The sequence below is a fragment of the Equus quagga genome, chromosome 13 (genome assembly GCF_021613505.1).
Source record: "Equus quagga isolate Etosha38 chromosome 13, UCLA_HA_Equagga_1.0, whole genome shotgun sequence".
NCBI classification, from domain to species: domain Eukaryota; kingdom Metazoa; phylum Chordata; class Mammalia; order Perissodactyla; family Equidae; genus Equus; species Equus quagga.
In genome coordinates, this window is record NC_060279.1 from 107,389,943 (window position 1) to 107,396,772 (window position 6,830).

The following is a 6,830-nucleotide window of genomic DNA, read 5'->3' on the forward strand; positions in this document are numbered from 1 at the left end:
GCTGCTGCGTGGGGACAGGACCCATGGGCAGTCAGAGCTGCTGCTGCTGCCACATGGGGACAGGGCCCATGGGCAGTCAGAGCTGCTGCGTGGGGACAGGGCCCATGGGCAGTCAGAGCTCCTGCTGCTGCCGCATGGGGACAGGACCCATGGGCAGTCAGAGCTTCTGCTGCCCTGAGTTGAGGGTTAGGGCTAATTTTATAAGGCATGGGTACGTGACTTATTTTTACTGGAAAAAGAAAAGATGATGTAAAAAGTCATTAAATGATTTCAGTGCAGATGGGGTTTGGTTATTGTATGGTCATATAACTTTAGATACAAATCTGGCCATATAGATCGGCATGTAGGTGAGGATGCCCTGGGCTTCTCTCCCTGGGGCAGCCCTAATTCATACCATAAAAAAATCCATTGGGTCATATAGTTTGGCATGTAGGCCAGGTCACCTTGGGCTTCTCTAGCTGGGGCAGCCTTAATCCACTTCAGTTTCCAACAGCTCAGCGCAGCATCCCCAGGACAACCCTGGCCCCTTGGAGCCCCTGCCTGAGAAAGCTCATGGTGGCCAGGAGAGCTGCTGTTTGTCTAGCCAAAACCCAGTAATAAACATACAGGACCCTAACCCCTCTCCTGAAGCAGCTGCTTTAGAAAGCTTACAGCTGCAGATCCTCTTCTCCCCCTTTGAGATGTAGATTTTCCGCCACACAGAACTGTCTTCTCAAGCACCTGAGAGCCATCTTTTTGAAATGTAAACATTCAGGGAAATAACTCCCACTCTCCCTCCCCAGCCTGTGTACCCGCTGCTGTGACCGCAATACCACCTGCTGTCTGAAAGATACCAGAAAACTTGCTTCTCCTCCAGATAAACGTCAGTTAACAAGGCTAGTTTCTGCCCAATGCTCCCCTTTTCATGGAGCTCTCCTCCTTCTAAAATGGCCTGTCATTCCTGCACAAATCAAAGTTGATGTCGGTTCATGTGGGACCCTTGTCCCCATTACAAAGGTTATTACTAAGTAAATTGTATCCTTAATGCTTTGACTAGTGTTTGGCTTTATCTTTGACAAGCTTGAAGTCTATGGCTTTTAAAGAGACTTTAAAAATGTATTAAATATACGTGCATATATATGTATGCATATATATAAAGATAAATGTAATATACACACTCACACAAATGGGCATGTGTAAATATATCTTCCTTTATATGTAAATAACTGTATATATAGAGAGAGAGGATGTTTTCTCACTGACAGATCTAGTTGAATTCGAAATTCAAACACAAGTTTAAAGGATTACCAAAAAACAATTATGTCGAAATCTGACTATTTTAACTGGCAAACCTGCCTGTGTAGATTTTCCTTTTGAGGCACATGACGGGACATTGGATTTCTCATGTCAGTTTCATGAATATGAGGATTACTGTAAGAATGCTGGCTGGAATCTCAACGTTCAGGAGTATTTGCCTTGTAAAGATGCTGCAGTGGCTGCTGTCTCAGAATTACAGAGCTCATCCTCTTGGATTTTCTTACAAATTTCTCCAAAGTTCTCACATACTGGTAAATTCACTGCTTTTAGACCCAAATTTACTTCTTGGCCAAGCTATCGTCTCCTTTGTGTCCAAAATTTAGCCTAGAAAATAGATGTTTTGCTTGGACACTCAGGACCACAGACAGGCTGACCTACATAGCAGAATATACAAATATATATATATGATATATCTATAGCTATAGCTATGTATATCTCTATCTATATCTACATCTCTATATCTATCTGTCATCTATCTGTCTTTCTATCTATCTATCTATCTATCATCTACCTATCTATCTATATATGGAATAAAATGAAATCAAAATGGTCCTTGAGAACTAGATGGATTCTGTGTGGCTAACTGGGACGTAAAAACAAAATAGTCAAGTGGCCACGACCAGGCTGGGAGGTAGTCATATACTGTGTTCTCGGAAAAACCACAGAATGACTCTTAAGCTTTGACTCTGCCAAAGTTCTTGATTTTACAAAAGCACCTAACAGCCACCTAGACTAAACCAATAAAACCATGACCTGTTCCAACCGATCAGGACTCAGCAGGCTAGCAGCCCTTATTTGCATAAGTGGAGCTGGCTTGCATTCTTCATTTGCGCAAAGGGACCTGAGTGGGAACCTGGGAGGGAACTTTTTCTGTAAAAGGCAGCCCCACTTCGTTTGTCCTCCCAGAGTATACTGTTGGTTTGGTCCTGAAGGGGATGTCTCCCTAGTTTGCAAACTGTATGAGCAATAAGGTTTTCCTAAGTAAATTCTTGTATTCCGGAGATTATTGTTGACCTTCTTTGGTGCCAGAAGCAGGATCCAAAGCAACCTTTGGACCCTTCCCTGCACCTGCTAGAGCAACGCGCCAGTGGCTGTAAGAGCCCCTTGAGCTCAGTTCCTCCTTAGTGGTGTTAAGAGATGTCCAGGTAAGTCGTCTCAGATCCAAGACCTCCTACACTGTCAGGTAGAGGGCACAGAAAGCTTTTTGCCTGAGGGGTTGCTCACTAAGGTTTTAGGAAAAGGGAGGTTTCTATCTAGTTGTTTGGATGCTAGCTCTTGTCGCCACAAGTTAAAGTTCTCAGTGGGAAGTTCCCTTTCAGGATGATAACCTTTGCTTGAGCTCAACATGGGAAATCCATTCTCGAAGCCAACCTCTGCTGATCAGCCATGGTCTGGTACCCTGGCTGCGTTTATGTTTAAGAATTATGGCCCTGGATCCTGTAAATATCTTGTTCCCTGGATTAAGATCACCAGGGGTGATATCAAATTTCTGGCTAATTTGGGGTTCTTTCAAATCCCCAAATTAGTTGATGTCCATATGCAATTAGAATCAAGGAAATATCTAACTTCCCAGGAACAATAGGAAGCTTATTTTAATTGGTATTTTGATGCTTCTAAGTGAAGTCAGGGAATCCCTTATTGCCTCTTTAAAAGAAAATAATTCCAAATTAAATGAGACACTTGTCAAATTAGAGAATGACAACTATGCCAGCAACCGCGCTATCGAAAACAAAACCATATCTGCTGTTCCACCTGCCACCCAAGCTTCTTGACCTTTCCCTTCCACTCCCTTACCTCTGCTACTCCGCCCACTCTCACTGAGCTCCCCTACTTCAGGTCCCCCAAAATCCCTCCTCCATCCTTCTTTCCGAAACCCAACTCGCCTCCCTCCCTAACAGCACACATCAAGGTTCAAGCCAACGCTGCAGGGAAAGGGGGCCAATAGGTCATTTATTCTCCTTGATTAAATCTGAATTGCTAGTTTTAGTCAAAGATTTCCTCAACCCTAAGTTTGATTCCCTTGAATTCCAAAACCACTTTAGCCTTATGTTGGCACTAACCAACCTGGCTTCTCCAACCTTTACCAGTTGGTTCATGTGCTGGTTGGAAATGTCCTTGCCCGAGAATGGACAAAAGCACCCTAACGGGAGAACCTCTTAGATGATTTTAATCTAACTGGGGTCACAGCCCTTGAACAGGCCCAAAAACAGGCAGCCATGCTGACCAAAGCTCTTCCTTTAATATTCCCCCCAAGTAAACTGGAAGGACATCCATCACTGCATCCAGAAAAAGGACAAATCAGTCCTAGAATTTTTTGATAGACTCAAGACAAATTTTCCAGCAGAACTCTGGCATAAAGGGCTTCACTGATGAAACCTTAAACCTGTTTAACTCTGTTTTTATTGCTGGCCTGCAAGAAACGCTGGCCACTCTTTATCTTTTTCTTTTTTTTGAGGAAAATTAGCCCTGAGCTAACATCTTCCACCAATCCTCCTCTTTTTGCTGAGGAAGACTGGCCCTGAGCTAACATCCGTGCCCATCCTCCTCTATTTTATATGTGGGACACCCTTAAAGGGGGGCATCCCTTCTCCTCACTGTCAACTCCCTAGGAGAGGTCAATCTAAGAATAGAGGAAGACTTGACCACAGCTCTCATTGCTACTGGAGCTACCTTGTCTGCCCTCAACCCCAACACTTTATCTATGCCCCGCCCCAGAGTACAAGACAGTCTGAGTGGTCAAGGTCTCAAAACAACCCATGACAGTTTCTAAGTCCCTGTCTATGCCCTTCCAAGTGAGTCCCCTCTCCAGAAAACACTCATTTCTTTTAGTACCCTCAACACAGATTCACCTCTTGGGAAGAAGCTTCCTCCAAGAGCATCAGGCACACATTTCCTTTTCCGAAAAGGGGGAATTAATGCTCGAAGTCGCCATTCCTCCAGTCTAGCCAAGGACCTAGACATCCTCATACCCATAAACAGTCTGACTGACTCACCTCTCCCAGTCCTCCAGCATTAGAGGACCTACCAGATAGTCTTTGAGCTGAATCCAACACAGGCATGGGAATATATGTTTGGTCCCACCCTTAATGATTCAGATAGATAATAACAAGGCTCTCCCAAACATCAAACAATATCTCCTAAGTCCTGAAGTCCTTAAAGGCATCCAGCTCATCCTGGAGGACCTCATACATAAGGGGATAATCATTTCATGCACCAGCCCTCATAACACCCCCATCCTTCCTGCATGGAAACTGAATGGAAAAGGATGGAGACTCGTCCTAGATTTCCAAGTTGTAAATAATATAGTTATTCCCAGACACCCTGTTGTACTTGACCCCACACCGTTCTCTCTAATCTTCCCCCTCATTCAGCTTACTTCTCTGCAACAGACCTTTGCGGTGCTTCCTTTAGTATCCCAGTTTCCCGAGAGCCAATTTCTTTTCAGCTTTGCCTGGAAAGGTCAACAATATACCTAGTCTCTGCTACCTCAAGGGTTTACAGAAAGCCCTACTTTATTTTTCCCAAATCCTCTGAGCCGATCTAGCCGATCTGTCTTTCCCTCAGGGCTCCACCCTACTCCAATATGTAGATGATGTATTCTCTGCTCCCCCAGGAAGCCTGCTCCACTGATTCTCTACTCTTTCTCTGAAGTCTAGGCTCTAAGGGCCACAAGCCATCTGAAGATGAGTTGTAGTTTTGCAAGCCCTCCACTGAGTTTCTAGGACTTCTTTTGACCCCCAAGGGACTGAACAGAGATCCCTCCTGTGTCACAGGATTACTTACCTTCCCCCTCCCCGAAAGCAAAAGACAGCTCCGAGGGTTCTTGGGACTATCGGATACTGCCATAATTGGATCCTAAATTTCTCATTACAACTCAGCCTCTCTACAAAATGTGAAGAAATGCTTATTCTCCCAGTCCACTCATCTGGGACACCTCTGATGAGAAAGTCTTTAGAAATCTTAAAGTTCAACTACTGCTGGCACCCACCCAGGACACCCCAATTATGACCTCTTTAGGCTTTTCATTCACAAACATGAGGGAAACCCCCTTGGAGTTCTCACCCAGTCCCATGGGGACATTGTTGCCCTCCAGGGTACACAGCACTCAATTAGACCCTGTGGCTCAAGGCTGGCCCCTTGCCTGTGCGTACTTGCTGCTGCCTCTGCCCTTATTAAAGCTGCTGAAAAGATAACATCGGACTCCCTCTGACTTTTTCCATTCCTCGTTCTGTTAAGGCTCTCCTTGACTCTCACCGTACCCCACATCTTTCAGCTGGTCATCTTACAGCCTATGAAGCACAATTCCTGCATTCTCCTCATATCACTGTTGCCCTCTGCAACCTCCTCAATCCTGCTCCCCGGTTACCCTTACCTGTCTAAGATGACATATCCCATGACTGCATCTCACTGACAGACCGTGTCCTGACACCTCATGCCTACTTGCGTGAGAGCCACTTGCCCAAAGTTGACTTCAACTGGTTTACTATTAGGGCTTATCTCAAGGACTCTGAGGACCAATACCATGCAGGCAGTGCTGTCATGTCCTTAGAACTAATTATTGAATCTTCCCCCTTAGTGGGGGTCACTTCTGCCCAATAGACCAAATTACGTGCTCTCACCTGAGCGTGTATACTGGCCACAGGGAAGACCATGAACATTTTCACTGACAGTCACTATGCCTTCGAAGTAGCCCATGATTTTGGCATGCTTTGGAAACAAAGAGAGTTCCTGACCTCATTAGGGCAACTAATGAAAAATAAAGACCATGTTCTTGCACTCTTAGATGCCATATGGACCCCTAAGTCCTTGTCTATAATTAAAATCCAAGGACATTTTTCAGCCAATAAACAAGAGACCAAAGGAAATCAATTGGCAGACGTGATGGCAAAGTCAGCCACCCTCCAAACTTCTCTCCATTATGTCTGTCACCTATACCAACCTTCCTTCCTCCATACAGGGACACCTCAGAGAGGTGCAAACCAACAGTACCTGAAAGGGGAGATGGAGGTGAGAAAACTGTCAAGTAGACTCCCAAAGCAGCCTTTGGGTGGGGCTGAACTGTGCCCGGTCCTTCCCGATAACCTTCAAAGACCATGTTTAACCTTCATCCATGACCTAACCCACTGGAACAGGCAAAATGATTCAGTGGGGACAGCAGTAGTGTCGGAAACTCTCCCCAACAATTGCTCACCAGGGTTATAAACATTGCAGGATTTGTCCTCAGTTTAACCCTGGAAAACCCTTATATATTGCTAAGGGAAAACTCCCTATTCCTAGTGCCCTTTTTGAAGTTTGGTAAATGGATTTTATCCAACTCCCTGAGTGAAAAGGCTATCACATGTATTAGTCCTGATCTGTGTATTTTCCCACTGTGTAGAGGCTTTCCCATGCCAACAGGTGACAGCCATGACTGCAGCTAAATTTCTATTAAAGAGAATCATTCTGACTTGAGGGGGAGGGTTCTTTCAGAGCTTCATAGCAACTGAGGAACCCATTTCATAGAACAAATTGTCCAAAATATCTGCCAGATTTGG